This window comes from Lissotriton helveticus, chromosome 7 (assembly GCF_964261635.1).
Source record: "Lissotriton helveticus chromosome 7, aLisHel1.1, whole genome shotgun sequence".
In the NCBI taxonomy this organism is placed as follows: Eukaryota; Metazoa; Chordata; class Amphibia; order Caudata; family Salamandridae; genus Lissotriton; species Lissotriton helveticus.
The window spans coordinates 1,801,695,926-1,801,706,476 of record NC_136068.1 but is presented as its reverse complement, the minus strand read 5'-3'; positions in this window follow the sequence as shown (position 1 = coordinate 1,801,706,476).

Here is a 10,551-nt window from a genome sequence, read left to right as displayed (position 1 = left end):
CTCGGCACCTTTAAGGTATAAATATTGCCGATCTTGCCCTATGCAAACACACGCGTGGTGACGAGACGGAGCAGCCATACTTGCCGAAGCCCAGAAGCAGAGCAGACCCCGCTGGCAGCAGCCCCGCCTTCCTGACGCGCTGAGAGACGCGCTGCTATCTCCTGCCGAGAGACCCAGCACCGGCGCTTTCGGGCAGCCCTCGCAGGCAGCCTGGAATATCGAGAGCAGAGAAAGAGATGCCATTCCTCATTCATCCTAACTTCCAGGTACAGAACTGAATAACCCCTCACAGAGAATTCTTTAGTTATTCACTTGGCAAAAACAAACTTAACTTAAACTGTAACTTTCTATTCCCGCTCACGCATTAGACTTAGGTCAGGTACACGGGGTAGGCGTATTTAGAAACACCAGTTGAGTACGTTTAGTCAAATGTATATGTGTATGTAAATATATTTTAATCATTTTAAACATCATATGGCTCAGAAACCATATCAATGTTTTTACAGTATTATTTTATACTATTGCTTTTAATGTATGCACTTTACTTAACTATAAGTATTGCAATAATATCGATCCATTTCTCTTGTACGAGAAAAGAGACTGATCAATAAATAACACCTTTTTATTGAACACGCCCGTCTCTTCCTTTTCTCTACAATCTGATGAGACTAAGAATGCACGTACTGACTGAGTAAAATAATTGCCTTGTGCTCACACGACTCTGGAGATACACTCTTGATTAGGGGAGAGCAAAGTTGTCATGTTCTATGGTTGTCAGAAACTAAATCCCTTCTTGTCTAATCAGGGGAGTTAATTCTTTCCTGAACATTCGAGAAAGTTTCTAGCGAACTCTGAGCTACGCTGGCAAACCCAAAACTTAAGTCTAGTATCGACAGTAGTAGACCTAGTTAACGTCTGGCCTAGGCCTTTACTGCTGTAGGTATTATTCCAATGCGCAGAGCCTATTGGGAAGATAGGAACTACACTACATGGCGCCCAACGCGTTTGGAAAGGGCGATAAAACTAACGTAAGACATTTAGAGTAACTCAGTCGTGCTTTCTCACTCAGACCCCTTTTCCCAAATACTCCAAAGACGTCTGGAGTGGGTGAAAGGTAATATCCTCCAAAACCTCGCAGGAGGGAACTCCTATGTAAGGTTCTTGGTATAGTCAACGTTGAAGGATAAACAGTTCCAAAATATTGTGCATCTAATCTTTGTTCCATAAGAAACCTGATCTGCAAACAAACAAAATAACCTTATTGACAGTAAAATGTCTGACAATGAGGATGAAAGAGAGGCAGTTAGATTAGCAGCTGAAATAGCAGCAGCTGATACTGCAGCACTAGATGCGGACGGGGATATAATACTCATCCCGGTCGCCAAAAGGAAATCTATAACCTTAAAACTTATAGAAAATGGACTGACACCTAGAGGTGGCACAGTCATATTCGTAATTGAGGCACACGAATATCGGCAGACAGAGGTATACTATACATGGATACATTTTCCAGCAGCAAATGCTGTAACAAAGTACTTCCACTATTACAAAATAGAGGTTCCACCCGACATTTACACTCCTTTCGAGGAGGTGGAAGTACCACTCAAATTCCAAGAGCATTTGCTCTTATTTGATGGCGCCCTAATACATAATAATCACATCACCAGGCTCGGTCCTTTAGGTAGACCAGGAGCAACGTGGCCGGTCTTAGCCGGATACACACCACACCCAGACATCGAAGGAATGTCTACAGGAGAGCTGTTAATACAGCTAAAACAATTACTAAAAATTCATAGACAATTAGTCCAGTATGTAATGCGAACTTCAACAATTCAGCCAGCGATTAAACTTCCACAGCTGACCCCTCACCAGGGGAACACAAATAAAATCACACCACAGAACATCCAATCCTGCCTAGGGAAAGTTCCGGCTAAACGGGAACAGATACCATTCTGGTTGGCACAGAAAATCACCCAAATAGAGGCGGTGTTTCCTGACACCACCCCGCTAGAAAAACACAGGATTCTGACTATATGTCTCCCAATGGGAATCGCACCACACATAGAGGACTGTGACACTTGGGGTACAGTCTTTGCTTCAATCTACACAAAAACGCACGGTGTTCCATCCATTTCGGTAATACCAGATGTGCTAAAACAAATTCAAGATGAATACGGTCCAGAACCAGCTTTAACTCTTGGTATGAAATTACTGAAAGACTTCAAGCAGGTCTCGGCTATATTATTAGCCAATATAAAAGGTGAAGCAGCAAACGTGGCGATCCGCCAGAGGTTAAAAGAGACAGATATAGCCGACCAACCAGCTGAAATTGCCAGAATCATAGAAAAATCCTATGAAGAACTAGGTAGAGATAGTTTAGGTGGAATACCAGTAAAACCGCAACTGACTGAAAGTCCAGAAAAAATATTTTTTAATAATAATTCACCAAAAAAGAACTGGGATGGAAACAAACAATCCAATCCAAAAGAAAAGAAATTCCAGTCCCGAGGAAGGTCTCCTAGGCGAAGGGAGAAATCTCCGAACCAGAGACACAGGTCACCCCAGAGTGACCCCTCTGGGAAAAGATATAACCTTAGAAATAGGGATAATATTAAAAAACCTGATAGATATCAAGACATTGATACACGTCCCTCTCAATCTTTTCAGACTTCCTCGCAGAAATCGGAAAGAAGAGGACGATCAGAACAAAGAGAAGAGCACGCCAAGTCCAAAGACAAGGAACCTGCTCAACAAAAAAAGAAATTACAATTTCCAAAAAAGAAGGTAGCCAGTATCAAGGTAGTTAACAATGCCGAGAATACTGAGGACACAACTGAAAAACGGAGAGTGGGCTCAGACAATGCTAGACAGCGCAGCAGAAGTGAGCATAGCTCGCAAAGTCCTTATGAATCATCTGGAGACAGTGGACACGAATGAATATCTTCAAGTGGAAACTGCAGACACCAGAGTTAGCAAACCCCACAAGATATACGAGATAACATTACGTATAGAGGGAGATAAGACTAGGAAAATAAGGGGACTATTTTGGGATAACCTCTCCAAGGGTTATGACATCCTTCTAGCTGAAAAAGACTGGCCACCAGAGTTTGTCAGGGAGTGCCCTCATGGCGAAGAAGTAATTATGCCTGCCTTCTCGAATCAAATCCCGATTCATAAAAAATACACACTTGCTAGAAAGTGGGCAGTGGCCTTAGCACCTGCTTTATATAAAAATCATGTAGGATGGGATGAGGATTCTCCTCCTCACAAAATCCAGTTAAAATCACAACCTACTGCACAAAGGCAGTACCCAATTAAGCAAGAAGCTAAAAAACAGGTAAATGAAATACTAGATCAGCTAGAATACCAGGGGGTGATTGAAACTTGCACCTCACAAATGAACAATCCTTTGTTTCCGGTCTCCAAACCAGACAATTCATATCGTCTAGTTTTGGATTACCGACACCTTAACACATGTTGCAAAACCTTTGCAGTGCAAAACTCACACAGTGCTGCACTAATGAATAACATAGTGCGCAAAAAATACAAAACAACCTTTGACATCTCCAATGGTTTCTTTTGTCAAAACATAGCACCAGAGAGCAGATATTTAACTGCATTCTCAGTAAATGGCACTCAAAAGCAATTCTGTCGGTTAGCCCAGGGGTACAAGAACAGCCCGGGGGTATTCTCAGCAAGAGTAACAGAATTACTGCAACTATATGATAATGAAGCATTATCTTATGTCGATGACATTTACTTAACAGACGATGACTTGGATACTCACTTGAAAAGAGTGAACACCATAATACTTGGGTTCGCAGCAGAGGGTTACAAATTCAACTTTAAAAAATCCCGAATTGCCCATCTGACAGTCCTATTCTTAGGATATGAGTTATCAAGTGAAGGTAAAAGCCTGGCAGACAATTTCCTAGAGAAATGTGCCGTAATCCAAGCTCCTAAAACACTAAAAAACCTACAGTTAATTCTAGGCTTCCTAAATTTCGGAAGAACATACATTGCAAATTACGCAGAAAGGGTCAAACCCCTTTATGATCTAATTAAACCAGACTTTAAAAGATCCAATTGGACTCAAACACACACAGAAATTTTGAGATCCTTACAAACAGACATGCTAATTAAAACAAAATTAGAAACACGTGATAACACACGCAATCTTGTGATTCGAGTCATCCCAGGGAGATGCGGATTCACATACCTAACCTCTAATGAGGGAGAAAAGGTACCAATTGCATTCAAATCACACTTGTACACTAAGGCTGAAATGAAATTTAGCCCAACGGAAAAAATTCTTACAGCAACACAGACAGCTATAGCAAAAGAACGAGCCCTGGCACAAGGTAAACGAATAGTAATCGTAACACCAATACCAGCCTTAGAGGCGGTAACAAAGGCAAGCATTCCAAATGCTAAAGCACTCCATCCAAGATGGATACAATGGGCTAACTCTCTTGCTGCAACAGACGTGGTGTACGAATTTGATCCTTACTTAAAAACACAAGAATTTCTCCAATATGAATTTGAATGTCCTCCGCCAACCGAAATTCTGCCTCTAGATCACTACGGCTGTATAATATATACAGACGGATCAGCACAACCCGCAGTAGGGGGTAAACAAGCTTACAGTGCTGCGTGCGCGATTGTTAAAGGTCGTTGGCACGAAGGGAAATTTAAACCAACCCTCACTAAAACACAATCCCTAGGAGATTGTACAGCTCAGCGAGCTGAACTACTAGCATTCAAGATGGCGCTTGAAAATACCGATCGAGAATTCCCCACACTCATAGTGTGCGATTCGTATTATTGCGTTCAGTCTTATAATGAATACTTGCAGATCTGGCTTCAGAACGGTTTCAAGGATGCGAAAGGTGGCACAATCAAGCATAAAATGCTCTGGGAACAAGTAGCTCTTTTACAAAAAGAACTACCAAAGACTCACGTGATACATACACTGAGTCATCAACGTGATGGCGTTCACGTTGCAGAGAATTCATTGGCTGATGAGGCCGCGAAGGCAGCTGTGCAAACGGCTTCCGTAGCTGCCGTCACCCGGTCAAAAACAAAAATAGACAGCGAAATATTACAAGCTGTCAGCGCTTCAGAAAAGGATTCGATAGAACCACTCCCTAAAGGCTTCCCAGTAAAATACTCATACATAACTGATGCAAACAATGTTCCTTTTGCTCGAATCCCTGGAGTGGGGGATAGGGCAATTCCAAACATGGAACATAGGTTAGGACTAATAATAGCGGCACACGAAGGGCTTGCTTCTATTCATGCTGGCGTCTCAGCCACAGTATCATTATTAAAACAGAGATACGGGTGGCCACAAATGAGAAGACAAACGAGGAACTATGTTCTAGCATGTGAAATATGTCAAAAAATGAAAGTATCAACGGTGAGACGTCCAGCGCAGACGCCCCTTCTAATCTCGGATAAACCATTAGCCTGTGTTTATCTAGACCACTGCGGTCCCTTACAAAGGGATGGTAACTATAAATATATCTTGGTTGCAGTGGACTCATGCACGAGATTTATATGGATGTGGCCCCAGCGAACGGCTGACGCCAGAACTGTTATAAAAGATTTGCGAGTCTTTATCGGCACATACGCAATTGGCATGCTGCATTCGGACAATGGTCCTGCTTTTAGCTCTCGGGCTTATAAGGAGGCCATGGTCAGCATGGGCGTGCAATTGCGGTACTCTTGTCCATTTCACCCTGAGGGGAACGGAATTGTTGAAAGAAAAAACTGTGACATAAAGCAATCTATAACGGCAAAGGTATTAGGTTCGGGAGCTGGGTGGGTCAAACATCTAATAAGTGTCCAACGTAGTCTAAATAACTTGCCAAGAAATTCTCTGAAGGGATTCAGTCCGTACGAATTATTATTTGGAACTAGAATGATTATCTCTGACCTCGACAGTCAGACTTCAGTGGTTAAAGAAAAAAGCTTTGATGTCAAAGACCGTTTGGCTATTTTGCAGGACTTAAACAAAACAAGAAAAGACCTGAGCAACATACAGTTGAAACAACAGCCAACAACCACTGAAGAATCACCACCTGTCCCAGCAAGACCTGTCTGGATTCCAAAAGTCGGGGATCTAGTCAGGGAGAAGATCGCGGTAAAGAAGGAATTTGGGCCTTCTTACAGAAAAGCAGTTCCTGTCTTGTCTGTCAACGGGACAAGATCAGTTGTACTACCGCCACTTGCTGGTAAAAAGGAGAACTGAGTTGTATCCATCGACCTGGTAAAACCACAACATGTGGCCGATAACAAACAGTAGGCCAAGTGGACTCCCAATAAGTAGCAGAACACCAAGGTTTGCTACCAGTACAGAGGTCCTAACAAAGAGGCTCATCACATTCGAAACGCCTACAGAAGAACAACAAGGACTATGCAACAATGCAATAGAACTCAGACCTCTGAAAACCCAAATAAAAACATTTAGCAGAGACACACCAGTCTATAATGAAGTACCAGGTGACAATTCAAGAAACAAAAATCCTGAAGCAATTGGAACAATTGACAGAACTGCATCCGGCTACTTCATCAACTTCGGTGATTCCTCTGAAAGCCTCAGTGAATCAAAGACACAGCCATCATCAAAATCCTTTAAAGACAAAGCTAAGGAACTTTTGAACCAACTGAAAGAAACATATCTGATTTCTCCATGGATTGAATTTTGGGTGGGTTTTGGTGCATTTATCCTCATACTTTGGCTCATCATGGTATTAACTTTGGGACGCTTCATTGAGGGAAAATATGCTAAAATGGACACAGCAAGTCAGAACATCAACTTGGTCCTCAAACCACACACATCTTCACACGTCGAGAAAAGAGAACTTTCTTCAGCCAACTTCACAGCCAATCCTATACCTGGTGGGGTAGCCTGGGACAACACTGACTATGAAATTTATGGTCCGGTCGAGATCCTGAAATATCCACACCAAATCAAGATCTCCTTGAGTGACTTTGCAAAACCAAACTCATTTGCTGATGATTGGGACTTCGAAAGCATTAATAACATGATGTCTGACTTAGTAATGTCTGCTAAATTTACAAAACATGATTATTTGCAAGGTTCTACAAATTATGATAGTATGTATTGCTATAACCACTATGGTAACCATTTTTTACATAAATCTGCACAACCTAGAAATGTTTTAAATTATAATCAATGGGAACATTGTGCAACACCTCCAAAAGGGAGCTCAAGAACCGTTTACGACAAATATTCATATTTTTCAGGTTTTAACACAAGTAATGCTGAAACATTTTATTTTAAATTGTCAAACAAGACAGGGATCAAAACCATGATAACCAACACAAAGTTGATATATTCAGATTCATTCTTCGAAGAAATGAATACTTTTGGATTTGATTATTGGGACAAAAATGTTGATTTGAAAAGTGTTTGGGGTACAAAAGAATGGCAAGTACAGGGTTTAGAAGCTTTGTTTAGAGCTTGCATGATCCCAGAACAAATGATATTTTTAAATGACACTGTTCAACAAACCACCTGTTTTGGCCTAGCCAAAATCAAAGATTTAAATAAACCGTCTATTCCAAAGCCAACAATGTTTAGCAATAGCTCTGATACGGATGAAGAGATAGACGTAAACCATATATTAAACCAAAACAGAACACATCCTGATTGGAAACAATGGTTAATCTGGCCCACAGATACAAATAACTGTCAAGACAGATTCCTGAATAAAACACAGGGGTTAAAAATGACCAGGCCAGACCCTAGATATCCCCAAAGACATCACCCAGGGATAATAACAACCTACAGTGTGGGCAAATTAAGCCTTCAGTGGCTACAAACTTCCACACTGCCTGAAATTAAGCAACACCTAACTTTACTTACTGATGGTGCTGACTTGCGTGATTTCATAATGGGACCACGCAAACAGCGTCAAAAGCGTTTCATAGCAGCCTCTGTATATGCAGCATACAATGAGGCCTGGAAGGTTAATCAAATTGAAACAGCAGAGAGAATACGGGAAATTTGGAAAAATCACTTTCTGTAGTGGACAATGGGTTAATGACTCTGTCCTCCAGAATTTTTTCATTTCATTTTTCAATTTTTTCATTGGACAGCATTGTGTCTTCAGCAATCGATATATTATCGCAAGACTTACTGTTATTACAACATGGTCAGTCACAATTGCGTTCTATTGTACAGCTTGGCTGGACGTTACAAAATCTGCGTTCAGGCTATGTGCCTTGGTGTTTAATCAACACAACGTCACTATTCCAAATCTTTAACCTTACTGATAGACAAATCGGTATGGCGCAAAAGGGTGCTGATTATACAATCTTGAGCATTGAAAAACTAGAAAGATTACCAATGACAATGTCAGAACGACCTGTCATTGAATGGATAATCCACGGAATCATAAATATTCCAATCTCAACCTTCAGGTTTCAATACTGCCAAAAATATATACAGGCTGGCATGTACGAGAAATTGGGGAAGGGGTACCTTAAAACAACTTGGAACCTGCCCTATTCACATGCATGTGTCAGTAATAAAGGACAGAAAGTGTTTCTTAGTGGCAACAATTGTGCCATGTCACTAAGCGGCACGCTTCTGTGTAACGGAATTAGTTTGCATGGAGCCTGTGAAGGGAATTCATACAACCTTTCATGTCACCAGCAAGGCGCACCTGCAACTGAAATAGAACCATTCTTTCAAAGACTCTATAATGGGAGTTACATTCTTATTGTAGACCGCAAATGTTGTAGTCTTATGCCCGGGACTCCTTATCTAGTCACTACGACTGCGAAGGTCAAGTGCTGTGGACGTTCTTTGTTCCCCAGCTCCTTTCCAGACAGGGAGGCAAGGGCATGGCCCAATTTGAAAATTACTTCTATTCGAATAGATACTTTAAGCAGAATGAAAACAGTGCTTCTTCAGACGCCTACAAGGCTCACGTCATCAAAAGAAACGTATGATCTACAAGTCGCAAGGACGACTGCAGAGATACATACATTATTATCAACTAATTCCCCCGTACATTTTGCGGAAATCCTGAGCGAAATCTTAAATATTTCTGATACCACTGGGGTCTCAAAGGTATTTAAGACAGTATTTTCGATGGCATTAATACCATTCAAAGCCATACTGGGTATTTTTCCAGATTTCGTCCATTCGATTTTTGGCGGACTTCCCCTGATCCTGGGACTAATTGCAGGAATCCTATTCTTAGTCCTTATTTTTCGTTATGGCAACCCATGTCACAGATCAAACTCTCGCGACAATGGAAGAAACAATCCTAGCCATTGGATACCGGGACCGGATATCAAAAATCCTGGGACTCTCCCGGCTTAGAGACCTGAACATGACTTGGTTTCTAACATTTCGACCAATGTGGCAAAGATGTGTTTTACCTGTATTGAGGTGTCTGCTATGCGGAGAAGAATGCGTGTTAGACACCTGTCTGACGCTACAATCGGATGCGCCAGTGGATGCAGATACATTGTTGGTTCCTACCAAGGTTCACGCTTTGTGCTGCCCTCAAAGGCTGCCAATCCTGATGACGGCATTCGTGGAATCTTCACCACTACGATTGAAGAGTAGTGAAGTTCAAGATGAAAGCAGCATCGATCAGGTACGACCTTCTGTCAGCAATGCGAATCAGAATGTCAATGGAGACAATCATGCGCACGAATGCATGGTTACACCTATTTCCGACTTAGTGGAACTTTCCCATGAAGCTGTTGACAGTTTTTTCGAAAGCCTTAATGATATGATGTTCTCTCCAGAACAGAAATAGAGACTTTTGAGCAAGCTCGCACGCGGCGTTCCCTGAATTCGGCCTTCAACTTTAAAAATAAAGTCACATGAACAATTTTTCCCACCAGTTCACGGACAGCAATTTTTTAGCAGCCCCAAATTATTTTTTACAAAATTTTCGGGACACTTATCTTCTGCTTAAAGTAAGAAACTATTCCTAGAGAACTAAGATTTCTATTTTTAGATACTTTATAAACTTTAGTTGCCCGCTGGTATGTTCACAAATATTTTATTATGTGATGAAATGGTCTCGAACTTTCTTTCTGTATAGCCATATTAAGAGCCATTTCATGTGTATTTCTCATATACCAAATAAGCAATAATGTCTACAAATGCGTGTTTACTTTAGCGTTTAATTCATAGCTTAAGTGCATACAATATATATGACTGCAATTTTTCAGTATATTTGAAAATTTCAAAATGCATTTATGTATTTTGGGGTGGTGAGGTATACACTATACTCTATAGTATGTTGTACTATGTTATACTATGCATAGATTAGTAAATATGACCATAGTTAGCGTGGAGTGGGTGTCATGTATTCCTATAGGTTCTGAATCGATCCCCCTATTCCTGACCCTATTCTGGTTAAACTAACTATCAAGTTAACTAACAGTCAGCCCATGAGGCAAGAAAAGCCCCCATGATGCAGATACCGTTATCTGACGCAGTCACACTACGGCACAGGAACGTGTTATCTGATTAGGTCATAACGCTTGAGATCT